Source organism: Hemiscyllium ocellatum, unplaced genomic scaffold, assembly GCF_020745735.1.
Source record: "Hemiscyllium ocellatum isolate sHemOce1 unplaced genomic scaffold, sHemOce1.pat.X.cur. scaffold_857_pat_ctg1, whole genome shotgun sequence".
Lineage (NCBI taxonomy): Eukaryota > Metazoa > Chordata > Chondrichthyes > Orectolobiformes > Hemiscylliidae > Hemiscyllium > Hemiscyllium ocellatum.
In genome coordinates, this window is record NW_026869273.1 from 34,010 (window position 1) to 54,834 (window position 20,825).

General features: G+C 48.7%; 11 non-coding genes across 11 annotated transcripts; all 11 read left to right on the forward strand.

The window, feature by feature from the left end:
* The first annotated feature begins 899 nt into the window (after positions 1-899).
* Positions 900-1,019, forward strand: trnal-uaa (transfer RNA leucine (anticodon UAA)). Its single transcript has 2 exons — positions 900-937; positions 974-1,019. It is a non-coding gene; the product is annotated as a tRNA-Leu (tRNA).
* A 1,706-nt stretch (positions 1,020-2,725) lies between these two features.
* trnal-caa (transfer RNA leucine (anticodon CAA)) lies at positions 2,726-2,845 on the forward strand. Its single transcript has 2 exons — positions 2,726-2,763; positions 2,800-2,845. It is a non-coding gene; the product is annotated as a tRNA-Leu (tRNA).
* A 1,876-nt stretch (positions 2,846-4,721) lies between these two features.
* trnal-uaa (transfer RNA leucine (anticodon UAA)) lies at positions 4,722-4,841 on the forward strand. The gene is made up of 2 exons: positions 4,722-4,759; positions 4,796-4,841. It is a non-coding gene; the product is annotated as a tRNA-Leu (tRNA).
* Positions 4,842-6,533: 1,692 nt separating this feature from the next.
* trnal-caa (transfer RNA leucine (anticodon CAA)) lies at positions 6,534-6,653 on the forward strand. Its single transcript has 2 exons — positions 6,534-6,571; positions 6,608-6,653. It is a non-coding gene; the product is annotated as a tRNA-Leu (tRNA).
* A 1,874-nt stretch (positions 6,654-8,527) lies between these two features.
* Positions 8,528-8,647, forward strand: trnal-uaa (transfer RNA leucine (anticodon UAA)). Its single transcript has 2 exons — positions 8,528-8,565; positions 8,602-8,647. It is a non-coding gene; the product is annotated as a tRNA-Leu (tRNA).
* Positions 8,648-10,350: 1,703 nt separating this feature from the next.
* Positions 10,351-10,470, forward strand: trnal-caa (transfer RNA leucine (anticodon CAA)). The gene is made up of 2 exons: positions 10,351-10,388; positions 10,425-10,470. It is a non-coding gene; the product is annotated as a tRNA-Leu (tRNA).
* A 1,870-nt stretch (positions 10,471-12,340) lies between these two features.
* trnal-uaa (transfer RNA leucine (anticodon UAA)) lies at positions 12,341-12,460 on the forward strand. Its single transcript has 2 exons — positions 12,341-12,378; positions 12,415-12,460. It is a non-coding gene; the product is annotated as a tRNA-Leu (tRNA).
* A 1,694-nt stretch (positions 12,461-14,154) lies between these two features.
* On the forward strand, positions 14,155-14,274 carry trnal-caa (transfer RNA leucine (anticodon CAA)). The gene is made up of 2 exons: positions 14,155-14,192; positions 14,229-14,274. It is a non-coding gene; the product is annotated as a tRNA-Leu (tRNA).
* Positions 14,275-16,154: 1,880 nt separating this feature from the next.
* Positions 16,155-16,274, forward strand: trnal-uaa (transfer RNA leucine (anticodon UAA)). The gene is made up of 2 exons: positions 16,155-16,192; positions 16,229-16,274. It is a non-coding gene; the product is annotated as a tRNA-Leu (tRNA).
* A 1,859-nt stretch (positions 16,275-18,133) lies between these two features.
* Positions 18,134-18,253, forward strand: trnal-uaa (transfer RNA leucine (anticodon UAA)). The gene is made up of 2 exons: positions 18,134-18,171; positions 18,208-18,253. It is a non-coding gene; the product is annotated as a tRNA-Leu (tRNA).
* A 1,873-nt stretch (positions 18,254-20,126) lies between these two features.
* trnal-uaa (transfer RNA leucine (anticodon UAA)) lies at positions 20,127-20,246 on the forward strand. Its single transcript has 2 exons — positions 20,127-20,164; positions 20,201-20,246. It is a non-coding gene; the product is annotated as a tRNA-Leu (tRNA).
* The last annotated feature ends 579 nt before the right edge of the window (positions 20,247-20,825 follow it).

Consider the following 20,825-nt stretch of genomic DNA (forward strand, 5'->3'; position numbering starts at 1 on the left):
TGTGTGTGAGAGAGAGAGCGAAAGTGTGTGTATATGAGGGAGAGTGTGTGAGTGTGTGTGTGTGGGTGTGTGTGTGTGTGTGTGTGTGAGAGAGAGAGTGAGTGTGTCAGCATGCATGTGTGTGACAGAGAGAGGGAGAATTTGTATGTGTGTGAGAGAGTATGTTTGAGTGTGTGTGTGTGAGAGAGAGTGTGTGTGTGCATGTGAGAGAGTGAGTGTATGTGTGAGAGAGAGAGAGACTGTGTGTGTGTGTGAGAGAGAGAGAGAGAGAGGGAGATTTTGTGTGTGTGAGAGAGTGTGTTTGTCTGTGTGAGAGAGAGTGAGTGTGAGTGCATGTCGGTGTGTGTGTGAAAGAGAGAGAGAGAATTTGTTTGTGCGTGAGAGAGAGTCTTATTTTTGTGAGAGAGTGTGTTTGTGTGTGAGTGAGACAGAAAGAGTGAGAGAGTGTGTGATAGAGAGTGTGTGTTTGTGTGCGCATGTGAGAGAGTGTGTGTGTGAAAGAGAGAAAGGGTGTGCGTGTGTGTGTGTGAGTGTGTGTGTGAGAGACTGAGAGTGTGTATGATAGAGAGTGTGTGTTTGTCTGTTCATGTGAGAGAGAATGTGTTAATGTGTGTGAGAGATAGAGAGGGAGTGAGAATTTGTGTGTGTGAGAGAAACTGAGAGTGTGAGTGTGTGTGTGAAAGAGAGAGACAATTTGTGTATGTGTGTGAGAGAGATTGTGTGTGTGTGTGTGTGTGTGAGAGAGAGAGTGTGTGAGAGAGAGACAGAGTCTATATGAGGGATTGTTGTTGAGTGTGAATGCAAGGGAGCTGCAGAAATGCGGAATTGTATTTTGTGTCTGCACAAGGGCAAGGTGACTAACTGTGCAGAGTGAGAAAGAGAGCGGGCATCACCATCCTGTCAGGATGGCCGAGTGGTCTAAGGCGCCAGACTTAAGGAGTGTTAGTCCTTGCTCTGCATCTGGCCTTGTGAATTCTGGTCCCTTTCTAGGGGCGTGGGTTCAAATCCCACTCCTGACATGTCTCCCTTTTTCCCCAAACAAACCTTCCCACACCCACACACTCCCCCCAAATTTCACATCTTCTTGGAGAGGAGTCACTCCCCTTTCCCAAACATGGAAGAGTCCAACCCCTCGGTTTCAAAGATAAGGCTCAGGCATTTACAACAATCTTCAGACGCAAGTGCCCACTGGATCATCTTCCTCAGTCTCCTCCTGTGCTCCCCACCATCACACACACCATTCTTCAAACAATTACATTCACTCCGTCTCACATCAAAAGACACTGGACACTACAAAGGCTATGGGCCCTGCCAAGATTCTGGCACTGCTCCTGAACGCTGCTGCTCCACAACATGCCCTTCCTCGAGCCAAGTTCGCCCAGGACAGTGACAACACTGGGATCTACCTGGCCATCTGCCAAATTATCCAGGTATGTCCTGCACATAAAAAGCAGGACAAATCCAAATCAGCAAATTCCACTCCCGTCTATCTCTTCCCAATCCTCGGAAAAGTGATGGAAGGGCTCACCAACAGGGCTATCGAGCAGCACCTGCTCAGCAATAACCTGCTCAGTGACACCCAGTTTGGGATGCCCCAGGGTCACTCAGCTCCTGACCTCATTTTATTTGTGTCTGTGTGTGAGAGAGAGAGAGATTGTATGTGTTGGTGAGTGTGTGCGTGTGTGTGTGATAGAGAGGTTGGGTGTGTGTGTCTGTGTGTGGGTGTGAGAGAGAGTATGTGTGTGTGTGAGAGAGAGAGTGTGTGCCTGTGGGTATATGAGTTTGTGTGTGTGTTTGTATGTGTGTGTGAGAGAGATTGTGAGTCCATTTGAGTGTGTGTGTGTGTGAGACAGAGAGAGTGTGTACGTTTGTGCTTGTCTGTGAGTGTGAGAGTGAGTGCAGGTGTGTGTGTGTGAGTGTGTGAGAGAGCGAATGTGTGTCTGTGTGAGAGAGAGTGTCTGTGTGAGAGAAAATGTGTGTGTGAGAGAGTGAGTGTGTGTGAGAGGGAGAGAGAGTGTGTGTGTGTGTGTGTGTGTTTGTGTGTGAGGGAGAGAGTGCGTATGTGGGTGTGTGTGAGAGAGGGTGTGTTTGTGTGTGGGTGTGAGAGACAGACAGAGAGTGCGTGTGTGTGTGTGAGAGAGAGAGATTGTGAGTGCATGTGAGTGTGTGTGTGTGAGAGAGAGTGTGTGTGAGAGAGAGTGTGAGTGCAGGTGTTTGTGTGTGTGAGTGGGAATGCTTATGTATGAGTGTGTGAGAGAGAGTGTGCGTGTGTGAGAGTGTGTGTGTGTGTGTGTGAGAGAGAGTGTGTGTGTGTGTTGGAGAGAGTATGTGTGTGTGGGAGAGAGAGAGAGAGAATTTGTGCTTGTGTGGGGTATGAGAGACAGAAAGGGATTGTGAGTGTGTGTGAACGAATGTGTGTGCGTGCTTGTGAGATGGAGAGTGTGAGTGTGTGTGAGAGAGAGAGAGTGTATGTATATGCATGTGAGAGCGATTGTGTGTGTGAGAGAGGGTTTGTGTGTGTGTGTGTGTGTGAGAGAGAGTGTTTGTGTGTGTGTGTGTGTGTGTGTGTGTGAGAGAGAGAGAGACTGTGTATGAGGAATTGTTGCTGAGTGTGAATGCAAGTGAGCTGCAAAAATGCGGAATTGCATTTTTGTGTCTGCACAAGTGCATGGTGACTAATTGTACAGAGTGAGAAAGAGATCGGGAAGGCTTGGGTCAGCAGCTTGTCAGGATGGCCGAGTGGTCTAAGGCGCCAGACTCAAGGAGCGTTAATCCTTGCTCTGCATCTGGACTTGTGAATTCTGGTCCCTTTCTAGGGGCGTGGGTTCAAATCCCACTCCTGACATGTCTCCCTTTTTCCCCAAACAAACCTTCCCACACCCACACACTCCCCCCAAATTTCACATCTTCTTGGAGAGGAGTCACTCCCCCTTCCCAAACATGGAAGAGTCCAACCCCTCGGTTTCAAAGATAAGGCTCAGGCATTTACAACAATCTTCAGACGCAAGTGCCCACTGGATCATCTTCCTCAGTCTCCTCCTGTGCTCCCCACCATCACACACACCATTCTTCAAACAATTACATTCACTCCGTCTCACATAAAGAGACACTGGACACTACAAAGGCTATGGGCCCTGCCAAGATTCTGGCACTGCTCCTGAACGCTGCTGCTCCACAACATGCCCTTCCTCGAGCCAAGTTCTCCCAGGACAGTGACAACACTGGGATCTACCTGGCCATCTGCCAAATTATCCAGGTATGTCCTGCACATAAAAAGCAGGACAAATCCAACTCAGCCAATTCCACTCCCGTCTATCTCTTCCCAATCCTCGGAAAAGTGATGGAAGGGCTCACCAACAGGGCTATCGAGCAGCACCTGCTCAGCAATAACCTGCTCAGCGACACCCAGTTTGGGATCCCCCAGGGTCACTCAGCTCCTGACCTCATTTTGTTTGTGCCTGTGTGAGAGAGAGAGAGAGAGAGAAAGTCTGTGTGAGTGTGTGAATGTGAGAGTGAGAGACAGTGTGTGTAAGCGCGTGAGAGAGGAAGCCTTTATGTGTGTGTGTGAGAGTTGTATATGTCTGTGTGTGTGTGTGTGTGTGTGTGTGGTGTGTTTGTGTGGGTGGAGTGTGTGTGTCTGAGAAAGTGAGTGTGTGGGTGTTTGTGTCTGCGAGAGACAGAGAGTGTGTGGGTGTATGATTGTGTGAGCATGTATGTGTGTGACAGAGAGAGAGGGAGAATTTGTATGTGTGTGAGAGTGTGTTTGTGTGTGAGAGAGAATGTGTGTGAGAGAGAGAGTGTGTGTGTGTGAGGGAGAGAATGTGTGTGTGAGAGAGAGAGCGAAAGTGTGTGTATATGAGGGAGAGTGTGTGAGTGTGTGTGTGTGAGGGAGTGTGTGTGTGTGTGTGTGAGAGAGAGAGTGAGTGTGTCAGCATGCATGTGTGTGACAGAGAGAGGGAGAATTTGTATGTGTGTGAGAGAGTATGTTTGAGTGTGTGTGTGTGAGAGAGAGTGTGTGTGTGCATGTGAGAGAGTGAGTGTATGTGTGAGAGAGAGAGAGAATGTGTGTGTGTGTGAGAGAGAGAGAGAGAGAGGGAGATTTTGTGTGTGTGAGAGAGTGTGTTTGTCTGTGTGAGAGAGAGTGAGTGTGAGTGCATGTCGGTGTGTGTGTGAAAGAGAGAGAGAGAATTTGTTTGTGCGTGAGAGAGAGTCTTATTTTTGTGAGAGAGTGTGTTTGTGTGTGAGTGAGACAGAAAGAGTGAGAGTGTGTGTGATAGAGAGTGTGTGTTTGTGTGCGCATGTGAGAGAGTGTGTGTGTGAAAGAGAGAAAGGGTGTGCGTGTGTGTGTGTGAGTGTGTGTGTGAGAGACTGAGAGTGTGTATGATAGAGAGTGTGTGTTTGTCTGTTCATGTGAGAGAGAATGTGTTAATGTGTGTGAGAGATAGAGAGGGAGTGAGAATTTGTGTGTGTGAGAGAAACTGAGAGTGTGAGTGTGTGTGTGAAAGAGAGAGACAATTTGTGTATGTGTGTGAGAGAGATTGTGTGTGTGTGTGTGTGTGTGAGAGAGAGAGTGTGTGAGAGAGAGACAGACTCTATATGAGGGATTGTTGTTGAGTGTGAATGCAAGGGAGCTGCAGAAATGCGGAATTGTATTTTGTGTCTGCACAAGGGCAAGGTGACTAACTGTGCAGAGTGAGAAAGAGAGCGGGCATCACCATCCTGTCAGGATGGCCGAGTGGTCTAAGGCGCCAGACTTAAGGAGTGTTAGTCCTTGCTCTGCATCTGGCCTTGTGAATTCTGGTCCCTTTCTAGGGGCGTGGGTTCAAATCCCACTCCTGACATGTCTCCCTTTTTCCCCAAACAAACCTTCCCACACCCACACACTCCCCCAAATTTCACATCTTCTTGGAGAGGAGTCACTCCCCTTCCCAAACATGGAAGAGTCCAACCCCTCGGTTTCAAAGATAAGGCTCAGGCATTTACAACAATCTTCAGACGCAAGTGCCCACTGGATCATCTTCCTCAGTCTCCTCCTGTGCTCCCCACCATCACACACACCATTCTTCAAACAATTACATTCACTCCGTCTCACATCAAAAGACACTGGACACTACAAAGGCTATGGGCCCTGCCAAGATTCTGGCACTGCTCCTGAACGCTGCTGCTCCACAACATGCCCTTCCTCGAGCCAAGTTCGCCCAGGACAGTGACAACACTGGGATCTACCTGGCCATCTGCCAAATTATCCAGGTATGTCCTGCACATAAAAAGCAGGACAAATCCAAATCAGCAAATTCCACTCCCGTCTATCTCTTCCCAATCCTCGGAAAAGTGATGGAAGGGCTCACCAACAGGGCTATCGAGCAGCACCTGCTCAGCAATAACCTGCTCAGTGACACCCAGTTTGGGATGCCCCAGGGTCACTCAGCTCCTGACCTCATTTTATTTGTGTCTGTGTGTGAGAGAGAGAGAGATTGTATGTGTTGGTGAGTGTGTGCGTGTGTGTGTGATAGAGAGGTTGGGTGTGTGTGTCTGTGTGTGGGTGTGAGAGAGAGTATGTGTGTGTGTGAGAGAGAGAGTGTGTGCCTGTGGGTATATGAGTTTGTGTGTGTGTTTGTATGTGTGTGTGAGAGAGATTGTGAGTCCATTTGAGTGTGTGTGTGTGTGAGACAGAGAGAGTGTGTACGTTTGTGCTTGTCTGTGAGTGTGAGAGTGAGTGCAGGTGTGTGTGTGTGAGTGTGTGAGAGAGCGAATGTGTGTCTGTGTGAGAGAGAGTGTCTGTGTGAGAGAAAATGTGTGTGTGAGAGAGTGAGTGTGTGTGAGAGGGAGAGAGAGTGTGTGTGTGTGTGTGTGTGTTTGTGTGTGAGGGAGAGAGTGCGTATGTGGGTGTGTGTGAGAGAGGGTGTGTTTGTGTGTGGGTGTGAGAGACAGACAGAGAGTGCGTGTGTGTGTGTGAGAGAGAGAGATTGTGAGTGCATGTGAGTGTGTGTGTGTGAGAGAGAGTGTGTGTGAGAGAGAGTGTGAGTGCAGGTGTTTGTGTGTGTGAGTGGGAATGCTTATGTATGAGTGTGTGAGAGAGAGTGTGCGTGTGTGAGAGTGTGTGTTTGTGTGTGTGAGAGAGAGTGTGTGTGTGTGTTGGAGAGAGTATGTGTGTGTGGGAGAGAGAGAGAGAGAATTTGTGCTTGTGTGGGGTATGAGAGACAGAAAGGGATTGTGAGTGTGTGTGAACGAATGTGTGTGCGTGCTTGTGAGATGGAGAGTGTGAGTGTGTGTGAGAGAGAGAGAGTATGTATATGCATGTGAGAGCGATTGTGTGTGTGAGAGAGGGTTTGTGTGTGTGTGTGTGTGAGAGAGTGTGTGTGTGTGTGTGTGTGTGTGTGAGAGAGAGAGAGACTGTGTATGAGGAATTGTTGCTGAGTGTGAATGCAAGTGAGCTGCAAAAATGCGGAATTGCATTTTTGTGTCTGCACAAGTGCATGGTGACTAATTGTACAGAGTGAGAAAGAGATCGGGAAGGCTTGGCTCAGCAGCTTGTCAGGATGGCCGAGTGGTCTAAGGCGCCAGACTCAAGGAGCGTTAATCCTTGCTCTGCATCTGGACTTGTGAATTCTGGTCCCTTTCTAGGGGCGTGGGTTCAAATCCCACTCCTGACATGTCTCCCTTTTTCCCCAAACAAACCTTCCCACACCCACACACTCCCCCAAATTTCACATCTTCTTGGAGAGGAGTCACTCCCCCTTCCCAAACATGGAAGAGTCCAACCCCTCGGTTTCAAAGATAAGGCTCAGGCATTTACAACAATCTTCAGACGCAAGTGCCCACTGGATCATCTTCCTCAGTCTCCTCCTGTGCTCCCCACCATCACACACACCATTCTTCAAACAATTACATTCACTCCGTCTCACATAAAGAGACACTGGACACTACAAAGGCTATGGGCCCTGCCAAGATTCTGGCACTGCTCCTGAACGCTGCTGCTCCACAACATGCCCTTCCTCGAGCCAAGTTCTCCCAGGACAGTGACAACACTGGGATCTACCTGGCCATCTGCCAAATTATCCAGGTATGTCCTGCACATAAAAAGCAGGACAAATCCAACTCAGCCAATTCCACTCCCGTCTATCTCTTCCCAATCCTCGGAAAAGTGATGGAAGGGCTCACCAACAGGGCTATCGAGCAGCACCTGCTCAGCAATAACCTGCTCAGCGACACCCAGTTTGGGATCCCCCAGGGTCACTCAGCTCCTGACCTCATTTTGTTTGTGCCTGTGTGAGAGAGAGAGAGAGAGAGAAAGTCTGTGTGAGTGTGTGAATGTGAGAGTGAGAGACAGTGTGTGTAAGCGCGTGAGAGAGGAAGCCTTTATGTGTGTGTGTGAGAGTTGTATATGTCTGTGTGTGTGTGTGTGTGTGTGTGTGTGTGTTTGTGTGGGTGGAGTGTGTGTGTCTGAGAAAGTGAGTGTGTGGGTGTTTGTGTCTGCGAGAGACAGAGAGTGTGTGGGTGTATGATTGTGTGAGCATGTATGTGTGTGACAGAGAGAGAGGGAGAATTTGTATGTGTGTGAGAGTGTGTTTGTGTGTGAGAGAGAATGTGTGTGAGAGAGAGAGTGTGTGTGTGTGAGGGAGAGAATGTGTGTGTGAGAGAGAGAGCGAAAGTGTGTGTATATGAGGGAGAGTGTGTGAGTGTGTGTGTGTGAGGGAGTGTGTGTGTGTGTGTGTGAGAGAGAGAGTGAGTGTGTCAGCATGCATGTGTGTGACAGAGAGAGGGAGAATTTGTATGTGTGTGAGAGAGTATGTTTGAGTGTGTGTGTGTGAGAGAGAGTGTGTGTGTGCATGTGAGAGAGTGAGTGTATGTGTGAGAGAGAGAGAGAATGTGTGTGTGTGTGAGAGAGAGAGAGAGAGAGGGAGATTTTGTGTGTGTGAGAGAGTGTGTTTGTCTGTGTGAGAGAGAGTGAGTGTGAGTGCATGTCGGTGTGTGTGTGAAAGAGAGAGAGAGAATTTGTTTGTGCGTGAGAGAGAGTCTTATTTTTGTGAGAGAGTGTGTTTGTGTGTGAGTGAGACAGAAAGAGTGAGAGTGTGTGTGATAGAGAGTGTGTGTTTGTGTGCGCATGTGAGAGAGTGTGTGTGTGAAAGAGAGAAAGGGTGTGCGTGTGTGTGTGTGAGTGTGTGTGTGAGAGACTGAGAGTGTGTATGATAGAGAGTGTGTGTTTGTCTGTTCATGTGAGAGAGAATGTGTTAATGTGTGTGAGAGATAGAGAGGGAGTGAGAATTTGTGTGTGTGAGAGAAACTGAGAGTGTGAGTGTGTGTGTGAAAGAGAGAGACAATTTGTGTATGTGTGTGAGAGAGATTGTGTGTGTGTGTGTGTGTGTGAGAGAGAGAGTGTGTGAGAGAGAGACAGAGTCTATATGAGGGATTGTTGTTGAGTGTGAATGCAAGGGAGCTGCAGAAATGCGGAATTGTATTTTGTGTCTGCACAAGGGCAAGGTGACTAACTGTGCAGAGTGAGAAAGAGAGCGGGCATCACCATCCTGTCAGGATGGCCGAGTGGTCTAAGGCGCCAGACTTAAGGAGTGTTAGTCCTTGCTCTGCATCTGGCCTTGTGAATTCTGGTCCCTTTCTAGGGGCGTGGGTTCAAATCCCACTCCTGACATGTCTCCCTTTTTCCCCAAACAAACCTTCCCACACCCACACACTCCCCCCAAATTTCACATCTTCTTGGAGAGGAGTCACTCCCCTTTCCCAAACATGGAAGAGTCCAACCCCTCGGTTTCAAAGATAAGGCTCAGGCATTTACAACAATCTTCAGACGCAAGTGCCCACTGGATCATCTTCCTCAGTCTCCTCCTGTGCTCCCCACCATCACACACACCATTCTTCAAACAATTACATTCACTCCGTCTCACATCAAAAGACACTGGACACTACAAAGGCTATGGGCCCTGCCAAGATTCTGGCACTGCTCCTGAACGCTGCTGCTCCACAACATGCCCTTCCTCGAGCCAAGTTCGCCCAGGACAGTGACAACACTGGGATCTACCTGGCCATCTGCCAAATTATCCAGGTATGTCCTGCACATAAAAAGCAGGACAAATCCAAATCAGCAAATTCCACTCCCGTCTATCTCTTCCCAATCCTCGGAAAAGTGATGGAAGGGCTCACCAACAGGGCTATCGAGCAGCACCTGCTCAGCAATAACCTGCTCAGTGACACCCAGTTTGGGATGCCCCAGGGTCACTCAGCTCCTGACCTCATTTTATTTGTGTCTGTGTGTGAGAGAGAGAGAGATTGTATGTGTTGGTGAGTGTGTGCGTGTGTGTGTGATAGAGAGGTTGGGTGTGTGTGTCTGTGTGTGGGTGTGAGAGAGAGTATGTGTGTGTGTGAGAGAGAGAGTGTGTGCCTGTGGGTATATGAGTTTGTGTGTGTGTTTGTATGTGTGTGTGAGAGAGATTGTGAGTCCATTTGAGTGTGTGTGTGTGTGAGACAGAGAGAGTGTGTACGTTTGTGCTTGTCTGTGAGTGTGAGAGTGAGTGCAGGTGTGTGTGTGTGAGTGTGTGAGAGAGCGAATGTGTGTCTGTGTGAGAGAGAGTGTCTGTGTGAGAGAAAATGTGTGTGTGAGAGAGTGAGTGTGTGTGAGAGGGAGAGAGAGTGTGTGTGTGTGTGTGTGTGTGTTTGTGTGTGAGGGAGAGAGTGCGTATGTGGGTGTGTGTGAGAGAGGGTGTGTTTGTGTGTGGGTGTGAGAGACAGACAGAGAGTGCGTGTGTGTGTGTGAGAGAGAGAGATTGTGAGTGCATGTGAGTGTGTGTGTGTGAGAGAGAGTGTGTGTGAGAGAGTGTGAGTGCAGGTGTTTGTGTGTGTGAGTGGGAATGCTTATGTATGAGTGTGTGAGAGAGAGTGTGCGTGTGTGAGAGTGTGTGTTTGTGTGTGTGAGAGAGAGTGTGTGTGTGTGTTGGAGAGAGTATGTGTGTGTGGGAGAGAGAGAGAGAGAATTTGTGCTTGTGTGGGGTATGAGAGACAGAAAGGGATTGTGAGTGTGTGTGAACGAATGTGTGTGCGTGCTTGTGAGATGGAGAGTGTGAGTGTGTGTGAGAGAGAGAGAGTGTATGTATATGCATGTGAGAGCGATTGTGTGTGTGAGAGAGGGTTGTGTGTGTGTGTGTGTGTGAGAGAGAGTGTTTGTGTGTGTGTGTGTGTGTGTGTGTGAGAGAGAGAGAGACTGTGTATGAGGAATTGTTGCTGAGTGTGAATGCAAGTGAGCTGCAAAAATGCGGAATTGCATTTTTGTGTCTGCACAAGTGCATGGTGACTAATTGTACAGAGTGAGAAAGAGATCGGGAAGGCTTGGGTCAGCAGCTTGTCAGGATGGCCGAGTGGTCTAAGGCGCCAGACTCAAGGAGCGTTAATCCTTGCTCTGCATCTGGACTTGTGAATTCTGGTCCCTTTCTAGGGGCGTGGGTTCAAATCCCACTCCTGACATGTCTCCCTTTTTCCCCAAACAAACCTTCCCACACCCACACACTCCCCCCAAATTTCACATCTTCTTGGAGAGGAGTCACTCCCCCTTCCCAAACATGGAAGAGTCCAACCCCTCGGTTTCAAAGATAAGGCTCAGGCATTTACAACAATCTTCAGACGCAAGTGCCCACTGGATCATCTTCCTCAGTCTCCTCCTGTGCTCCCCACCATCACACACACCATTCTTCAAACAATTACATTCACTCCGTCTCACATAAAGAGACACTGGACACTACAAAGGCTATGGGCCCTGCCAAGATTCTGGCACTGCTCCTGAACGCTGCTGCTCCACAACATGCCCTTCCTCGAGCCAAGTTCTCCCAGGACAGTGACAACACTGGGATCTACCTGGCCATCTGCCAAATTATCCAGGTATGTCCTGCACATAAAAAGCAGGACAAATCCAACTCAGCCAATTCCACTCCCGTCTATCTCTTCCCAATCCTCGGAAAAGTGATGGAAGGGCTCACCAACAGGGCTATCGAGCAGCACCTGCTCAGCAATAACCTGCTCAGCGACACCCAGTTTGGGATCCCCCAGGGTCACTCAGCTCCTGACCTCATTTTGTTTGTGCCTGTGTGAGAGAGAGAGAGAGAGAGAGAAAGTCTGTGTGAGTGTGTGAATGTGAGAGTGAGAGACAGTGTGTGTAAGCGCGTGAGAGAGGAAGCCTTTATGTGTGTGTGTGAGAGTTGTATATGTGTGTGTGTGTGTGTGTGTGTGTTTGTGTGGGTGTGTGTGTGTGTCTGAGAAAGTGAGTGTGTGGGTGTTTGTGTCTGCGAGAGACAGAGAGTGTGTGGGTGTATGATTGTGTGAGCATGTATGTGTGTGACAGAGAGAGAGGGAGAATTTGTATGTGTGTGAGAGTGTGTTTGTGTGTGAGAGAGAATGTGTGTGAGAGAGAGAGTGTGTGTGTGTGAGGGAGAGAATGTGTGTGTGAGAGAGAGAGCGAAAGTGTGTGTATATGAGGGAGAGTGTGTGAGTGTGTGTGTGTGAGGGAGTGTGTGTGTGTGTGTGTGTGAGAGAGAGAGTGAGTGTGTCAGCATGCATGTGTGTGACAGAGAGAGGGAGAATTTGTATGTGTGTGAGAGAGTATGTTTGAGTGTGTGTGTGTGAGAGAGAGTGTGTGTGTGCATGTGAGAGAGTGAGTGTATGTGTGAGAGAGAGAGAGAATGTGTGTGTGTGTGAGAGAGAGAGAGAGAGAGGGAGATTTTGTGTGTGTGAGAGAGTGTGTTTGTCTGTGTGAGAGAGAGTGAGTGTGAGTGCATGTCGGTGTGTGTGTGAAAGAGAGAGAGAGAATTTGTTTGTGCGTGAGAGAGAGTCTTATTTTTGTGAGAGAGTGTGTTTGTGTGTGAGTGAGAGAGAAAGAGTGAGAGTGTGTGTGATAGAGAGTGTGTGTTTGTGTGCGCATGTGAGAGAGTGTGTGTGTGAAAGAGAGAAAGGGTGTGCGTGTGTGTGTGTGAGTGTGTGTGTGAGAGACTGAGAGTGTGTATGATAGAGAGTGTGTGTTTGTCTGTTCATGTGAGAGAGAATGTGTTAATGTGTGTGAGAGATAGAGAGGGAGTGAGAATTTGTGTGTGTGAGAGAAACTGAGAGTGTGAGTGTGTGTGTGAAAGAGAGAGACAATTTGTGTATGTGTGTGAGAGAGATTGTGTGTGTGTGTGTGTGTGTGTGAGAGAGAGAGTGTGTGAGAGAGAGACAGACTCTATATGAGGGATTGTTGTTGAGTGTGAATGCAAGGGAGCTGCAGAAATGCGGAATTGTATTTTGTGTCTGCACAAGGGCAAGGTGACTAACTGTGCAGAGTGAGAAAGAGAGCGGGCATCACCATCCTGTCAGGATGGCCGAGTGGTCTAAGGCGCCAGACTTAAGGAGTGTTAGTCCTTGCTCTGCATCTGGCCTTGTGAATTCTGGTCCCTTTCTAGGGGCGTGGGTTCAAATCCCACTCCTGACATGTCTCCCTTTTTCCCCAAACAAACCTTCCCACACCCACACACTCCCCCAAATTTCACATCTTCTTGGAGAGGAGTCACTCCCCTTCCCAAACATGGAAGAGTCCAACCCCTCGGTTTCAAAGATAAGGCTCAGGCATTTACAACAATCTTCAGACGCAAGTGCCCACTGGATCATCTTCCTCAGTCTCCTCCTGTGCTCCCCACCATCACACACACCATTCTTCAAACAATTACATTCACTCCGTCTCACATCAAAAGACACTGGACACTACAAAGGCTATGGGCCCTGCCAAGATTCTGGCACTGCTCCTGAACGCTGCTGCTCCACAACATGCCCTTCCTCGAGCCAAGTTCTCCCAGGACAGTGACAACACTGGGATCTACCTGGCCATCTGCCAAATTATCCAGGTATGTCCTGCACATAAAAAGCAGGACAAATCCAAATCAGCAAATTCCACTCCCGTCTATCTCTTCCCAATCCTCGGAAAAGTGATGGAAGGGCTCACCAACAGGGCTATCGAGCAGCACCTGCTCAGCAATAACCTGCTCAGTGACACCCAGTTTGGGATGCCCCAGGGTCACTCAGCTCCTGACCTCATTTTATTTGTGTCTGTGTGTGAGAGAGAGAGAGATTGTATGTGTTGGTGAGTGTGTGCGTGTGTGTGTGATAGAGAGGTTGGGTGTGTGTGTCTGTGTGTGTGTGTGAGAGAGAGTATGTGTGTGTGTGAGAGAGAGAGTGTGTGCCTGTGGGTATATGAGTTTGTGTGTGTGTTTGTATGTGTGTGTGAGAGAGATTGTGAGTCCATTTGAGTGTGTGTGTGTGTGAGACAGAGAGAGTGTGTACGTTTGTGCTTGTCTGTGAGTGTGAGAGTGAGTGCAGGTGTGTGTGTGTGAGTGTGTGAGAGAGCGAATGTGTGTCTGTGTGAGAGAGAGTGTCTGTGTGAGAGAAAATGTGTGTGTGAGAGAGTGAGTGTGTGTGAGAGGGAGAGAGTGTGTGTGTGTGTGTGTTTGTGTGTGAGGGAGAGAGTGCGTATGTGGGTGTGTGTGAGAGAGGGTGTGTTTGTGTGTGGGTGTGAGAGACAGACAGAGAGTGCGTGTGTGTGTGTGAGAGAGAGAGATTGTGAGTGCGTGTGAGTGTGTGTGTGTGAGAGAGAGTGTGTGTGAGAGAGAGTGTGAGTGCAGGTGTTTGTGTGTGTGAGTGGGAATGCTTATGTATGAGTGTGTGAGAGAGAGTGTGCGTGTGTGAGAGTGTGTGTTTGTGTGTGTGAGAGAGAGTGTGTGTGTGTGTTTGAGAGAGTATGTGTGTGTGGGAGAGAGAGAGAGAGAATTTGTGCTTGTGTGGGGTATGAGAGACAGAAAGGGATTGTGAGTGTGTGTGAACGAATGTGTGTGCGTGCTTGTGAGATGGAGAGTGTGAGTGTGTGTGAGAGAGAGAGAGTGTATGTATATGCATGTGAGAGCGATTGTGTGTGTGAGAGAGGGTTTGTGTGTGTGTGTGTGTGAGAGAGAGTGTTTGTGTGTGTGTGTGTGTGTGTGTGTGAGAGAGAGAGAGACTGTGTATGAGGAATTGTTGCTGAGTGTGAATGCAAGTGAGCTGCAAAAATGCGGAATTGCATTTTTGTGTCTGCACAAGTGCATGGTGACTAATTGTACAGAGTGAGAAAGAGATCGGGAAGGCTTGGCTCAGCAGCTTGTCAGGATGGCCGAGTGGTCTAAGGCGCCAGACTCAAGGAGCGTTAATCCTTGCTCTGCATCTGGACTTGTGAATTCTGGTCCCTTTCTAGGGGCGTGGGTTCAAATCCCACTCCTGACATGTCTCCCTTTTTCCCCAAACAAACCTTCCCACACCCACACACTCCCCCCAAATTTCACATCTTCTTGGAGAGGAGTCACTCCCCCTTCCCAAACATGGAAGAGTCCAACCCCTCGGTTTCAAAGATAAGGCTCAGGCATTTACAACAATCTTCAGACGCAAGTGCCCACTGGATCATCTTCCTCAGTCTCCTCCTGTGCTCCCCACCATCACACACACCATTCTTCAAACAATTACATTCACTCCGTCTCACATAAAGAGACACTGGACACTACAAAGGCTATGGGCCCTGCCAAGATTCTGGCACTGCTCCTGAACGCTGCTGCTCCACAACATGCCCTTCCTCGAGCCAAGTTCTCCCAGGACAGTGACAACACTGGGATCTACCTGGCCATCTGCCAAATTATCCAGGTATGTCCTGCACATAAAAAGCAGGACAAATCCAACTCAGCCAATTCCACTCCCGTCTATCTCTTCCCAATCCTCGGAAAAGTGATGGAAGGGCTCACCAACAGGGCTATCGAGCAGCACCTGCTCAGCAATAACCTGCTCAGCGACACCCAGTTTGGGATCCCCCAGGGTCACTCAGCTCCTGACCTCATTTTGTTTGTGCCTGTGTGAGAGAGAGAGAGAGAGAGAAAGTCTGTGTGAGTGTGTGAATGTGAGAGTGAGAGACAGTGTGTGTAAGCGCGTGAGAGAGGAAGCCTTTATGTGTGTGTGTGAGAGTTGTATGTGTGTGTCTGTGTGTGTGTGTGTGTGTGTGTGTGTGTGTTTGTGTGTGTGGTGGAGTGTGTGTGTCTGAGAAAGTGAGTGTGTGGGTGTTTGTGTCTGCGAGAGACAGAGAGTGTGTGGGTGTATGATTGTGTGAGCATGTATGTGTGTGACAGAGAGAGAGGGAGAATTTGTATGTGTGTGAGAGTGTGTTTGTGTGTGAGAGAGAATGTGTGTGAGAGAGAGAGTGTGTGTGTGTGAGGGAGAGAATGTGTGTGTGAGAGAGAGAGCGAAAGTGTGTGTATATGAGGGAGAGTGTGTGAGTGTGTGTGTGTGAGGGAGTGTGTGTGTGTGTGTGAGAGAGAGAGTGAGTGTGTCAGCATGCATGTGTGTGACAGAGAGAGGGAGAATTTGTATGTGTGTGAGAGAGTATGTTTGAGTGTGTGTGTGTGAGAGAGAGTGTGTGTGTGCATGTGAGAGAGTGAGTGTATGTGTGAGAGAGAGAGAGAATGTGTGTGTGTGTGAGAGAGAGAGAGAGAGAGGGAGATTTTGTGTGTGTGAGAGAGTGTGTTTGTCTGTGTGAGAGAGAGTGAGTGTGAGTGCATGTCGGTGTGTGTGTGAAAGAGAGAGAGAGAATTTGTTTGTGCGTGAGAGAGAGTCTTATTTTTGTGAGAGAGTGTGTTTGTGTGTGAGTGAGACAGAAAGAGTGAGAGTGTGTGTGATAGAGAGTGTGTGTTTGTGTGCGCATGTGAGAGAGTGTGTGTGTGAAAGAGAGAAAGGGTGTGCGTGTGTGTGTGTGAGTGTGTGTGTGAGAGACTGAGAGTGTGTATGATAGAGAGTGTGTGTTTGTCTGTTCATGTGAGAGAGAATGTGTTAATGTGCGTGAGAGATAGAGAGGGAGTGAGAATTTGTGTGTGTGAGAGAAACTGAGAGTGTGAGTGTGTGTGTGAAAGAGAGAGACAATTTGTGTATGTGTGTGAGAGAGATTGTGTGTGTGTGTGTGTGTGTGAGAGAGAGAGTGTGTGAGAGAGAGACAGAGTCTATATGAGGGATTGTTGTTGAGTGTGAATGCAAGGGAGCTGCAGAAATGCGGAATTGTATTTTGTGTCTGCACAAGGGCAAGGTGACTAACTGTGCAGAGTGAGAAAGAGAGCGGGCATCACCATCCTGTCAGGATGGCCGAGTGGTCTAAGGCGCCAGACTTAAGGAGTGTTAGTCCTTGCTCTGCATCTGGCCTTGTGAATTCTGGTCCCTTTCTAGGGGCGTGGGTTCAAATCCCACTCCTGACATGTCTCCCTTTTTCCCCAAACAAACCTTCCCACACCCACACACTCCCCCAAATTTCACATCTTCTTGGAGAGGAGTCACTCCCCCTTCCCAAACATGGAAGAGTCCAACCCCTCGGTTTCAAAGATAAGGCTCAGGCATTTACAACAATCTTCAGACGCAAGTGCCCACTGGATCATCTTCCTCAGTCTCCTCCTGTGCTCCCCACCATCACACACACCATTCTTCAAACAATTACATTCACTCCGTCTCACATCAAGAGACACTGGACACTACAAAGGCTATGGGCCCTGCCAAGATTCTGGCACTGCTCCTGAACGCTGCTGCTCCACAACATGCCCTTCCTCGAGCCAAGTTCTCCCAGGACAGTGACAACACTGGGATCTACCTGGCCATCTGCCAAATTATCCAGGTATGTCCTGCACATAAAAAGCAGGACAAATCCAACTCAGCAAATTCCACTCCCGTCTATCTCTTCCCAATCCTCGGAAAAGTGATGGAAGGGCTCACCAACAGGGCTATCGAGCAGCACCTGCTCAGCAATAACCTGCTCAGCGACACCCAGTTTGGGATCCCCCAGGGTCACTCAGCTCCTGACCTCATTTTGTTTGTGCCTGTGTGAGAGAGAGAGAGAGAGAGAAGTCTGTGTGAGTGTGTGAATGTGAGAGTGAGAGACAGTGTGTGTAAGCGCGTGAGAGAGGAAGCCTTTATGTGTGTGTGTGAGAGTTGTATATGTCTGTGTGTGTGTGTGTGTGTGTTTGTGTGGGTGGAGTGTGTGTGTCTGAGAAAGTGAGTGTGTGGGTGTTTGTGTCTGCGAGAGACAGAGAGTGTGTGGGTGTATGATTGTGTGAGCATGTATGTGTGTGACAGAGAGAGAGGGAGAATTTGTATGTGTGTGAGAGTGTGTTTGTGTGTGAGAGAGAATGTGTGTGAGAGAGAGAGTGTGTGTGTGTGAGGGAGAGAATGTGTGTGTGAGAGAGAGAGCGAAAGTGTGTGTATATGAGGGAGAGTGTGTGAGTGTGTGTGTGTGAGGGAGTGTGTGTGTGTGTGTGTGAGAGAGAGTGAGTGTGTCAGCATGCATGTGTGTGACAGAGAGAGGGAGAATTTGTATGTGTGTGAGAGAGTATGTTTGAGTGTGTGTGTGTGAGAGAGAGTGTGTGTGTGCATGTGAGAGAGTGAGTGTATGTGTGAGAGAGAGAGAGAATGTGTGTGTGTGTGAGAGAGAGAGAGAGAGAGGGAGATTTTGTGTGTGTGAGAGAGTGTGTTTGTCTGTGTGAGAGAGAGTGAGTGTGAGTGCATGTCGGTGTGTGTGTGAAAGAGAGAGAGAGAATTTGTGCGTGAGAGAGAGTCTTATTTTTGTGAGAGAGTGTGTTTGTGTGTGAGTGAGACAGAAAGAGTGAGAGTGTGTGTGATAGAGAGTGTGTGTTTGTGTGCGCATGTGAGAGAGTGTGTGTGTGAAAGAGAGAAAGGGTGTGCGTGTGTGTGTGTGAGTGTGTGTGTGAGAGACTGAGAGTGTGTATGATAGAGAGTGTGTGTTTGTCTGTTCATGTGAGAGAGAATGTGTTAATGTGTGTGAGAGATAGAGAGGGAGTGAGAATTTGTGTGTGTGAGAGAAACTGAGAGTGTGAGTGTGTGTGTGAAAGAGAGAGACAATTTGTGTATGTGTGTGAGAGAGATTGTGTGTGTGTGTGTGTGTGTGAGAGAGAGAGTGTGTGAGAGAGAGAGACAGACTCTATATGAGGGATTGTTGTTGAGTGTGAATGCAAGGGAGCTGCAGAAATGCGGAATTGTATTTTGTGTCTGCACAAGGGCAAGGTGACTAACTGTGCAGAGTGAGAAAGAGATCAGGACTGATCATCCTGTCAGGATGGCCGAGTGGTCTAAGGCGCCAGACTTAAGGAGTGTTAGTCCTTGCTTTGCATCTGGCCTTGTGAATTCTGGTCCCTTTCTAGGGGCGTGGGTTCAAATCCCACTCCTGACATGTCTCCCTTTTTCCCCAAACAAACCTTCCCACACCCACACACTCCCCCAAATTTCACATCTTCTTGGAGAGGAGTCACTCCCCCTTCCCAAACATGGAAGAGTCCAACCCCTCGGTTTCAAAGATAAGGCTCAGGCATTTACAACAATCTTCAGACGCAAGTGCCCACTGGATCATCTTCCTCAGTCTCCTCCTGTGCTCCCCACCATCACACACACCATTCTTCAAACAATTACATTCACTCCGTCTCACATCAAGAGACACTGGACACTACAAAGGCTATGGGCCCTGCCAAGATTCTGGCACTGCTCCTGAACGCTGCTGCTCCACAACATGCCCTTCCTCGAGCCAAGTTCTCCCAGGACAGTGACAACACTGGGATCTACCTGGCCATCTGCCAAATTATCCAGGTATGTCCTGCACATAAAAAGCAGGACAAATCCAACTCAGCAATTCCACTCCCGTCTATCTCTTCCCAATCCTCGGAAAAGTGATGGAAGGGCTCACCAACAGGGCTATCGAGCAGCACCTGCTCAGCAATAACCTGCTCAGCGACACCCAGTTTGGGATCCCCCAGGGTCACTCAGCTCCTGACCTCATTTTGTTTGTGCCTGTGTGAGAGAGAGAGAGAGAGAGAAAGTCTGTGTGAGTGTGTGAATGTGAGAGTGAGAGACAGTGTGTGTAAGCGCGTGAGAGAGGAAGCCTTTATGTGTGTGTGTGAGAGTTGTATATGTCTGTGTGTGTGGGTGTGTGTGTGTGTGTGTGTGTTTGTGTGGGTGGAGTGTGTGTGTCTGAGAAAGTGAGTGTGTGGGTGTTTGTGTCTGCGAGAGACAGAGAGTGTGTGTGTGTATGATTGTGTGAGCATGTATGTGTGTGACAGAGAGAGAGGGAGAATTTGTATGTGTGTGAGAGTGTGTTTGTGTGTGAGAGAGAATGTGTGTGAGAGAGAGAGAGTGTGTGTGTGTGAGGGAGAGACTGTGTGTGTGAGAGAGAGAGCGAAAGTGTGTGTATATGAGGGAGAGTGTGTGAGTGTGTGTGTGAGGGAGTGTGTGTGTGTGTGAGAGAGAGAGTGAGTGTGTCAGCATGCATGTGTGTGACAGAGAGAGGGAGAATTTGTATGTGTGTGAGAGAGTATGTTTGAGTGTGTGTGTGTGAGAGAGAGTGTGTGTGTGCATGTGAGAGAGTGAGTGTATGTGTGAGAGAGAGAGAGACTGTGTGTGTGTGTGAGAGAGAGAGAGAGAGAGGGAGATTTTGTGTGTGTGAGAGAGTGTGTTTGTCTGTGTGAGAGAGAGTGAGTGTGAGTGCATGTCGGTGTGTGTGTGAAAGAGAGAGAGAGAATTTGTTTGTGCGTGAGAGAGAGTCTTATTTTTGTGAGAGAGTGTGTTTGTGTGTGAGTGAGACAGAAAGAGTGAGAGTGTGTGTGATAGAGAGTGTGTGTTTGTGTGCGCATGTGAGAGAGTGTGTGTGTGAAAGAGAGAAAGGGTGTGCGTGTGTGTGTGTGAGTGTGTGTGTGAGAGACTGAGAGTGTGTATGATAGAGAGTGTGTGTTTGTCTGTTCATGTGAGAGAGAATGTGTTAATGTGCGTGAGAGATAGAGAGGGAGTGAGAATTTGTGTGTGTGAGAGAAACTGAGAGTGTGAGTGTGTGTGTGAAAGAGAGAGACAATTTGTGTATGTGTGTGAGAGAGATTGTGTGTGTGTGTGTGTGTGTGAGAGAGAGTGTGTGAGAGAGAGAGAGACAGACTCTATATGAGGGATCGTTGTTGAGTGTGAATGCAAGGGAGCTGCAGAAATGCGGAATTGTATTTTGTGTCTGCACAAGGGCAAGGTGACTAACTGTGCAGAGTGAGAAAGAGAGCGGGCATCACCATCCTGTCAGGATGGCCGAGTGGTCTAAGGCGCCAGACTTAAGAAGTGTTAGTCCTTGCTCTGCATCTGGCCTTGTGAATTCTGGTCCCTTTCTAGGGGCGTGGGTTCAAATCCCACTCCTGACATGTCTCCCTTTTTCCCCAAACAAACCTTCCCACACCCACACACTCCCCCAAATTTCACATCTTCTTGGAGAGGAGTCACTCCCCTTCCCAAACATGGAAGAGTCCAACCCCTCGGTTTCAAAGATAAGGCTCAGGCATTTACAACAATCTTCAGACGCAAGTGCCCACTGGATCATCTTCCTCAGTCTCCTCCTGTGCTCCCCACCATCACACACACCATTCTTCAAACAATTACATTCACTCCGTCTCACATCAAAAGACACTGGACACTACAAAGGCTATGGGCCCTGCCAAGATTCTGGCACTGCTCCTGAACGCTGCTGCTCCACAACATGCCCTTCCTCGAGCCAAGTTCTCCCAGGACAGTGACAACACTGGGATCTACCTGGCCATCTGCCAAATTATCCAGGTATTTCCTGCACATAAAAAGCAGGACAAATCCAAATCAGCAATTCCACTCCCGTCTATCTCTTCCCAATCCTCGGAAAAGTGATGGAAGGGCTCACCAACAGGGCTATCGAGCAGCACCTGCTCAGCAATAACCTGCTCAGCGACACCCAGTTTGGGATCCCCAGGGTC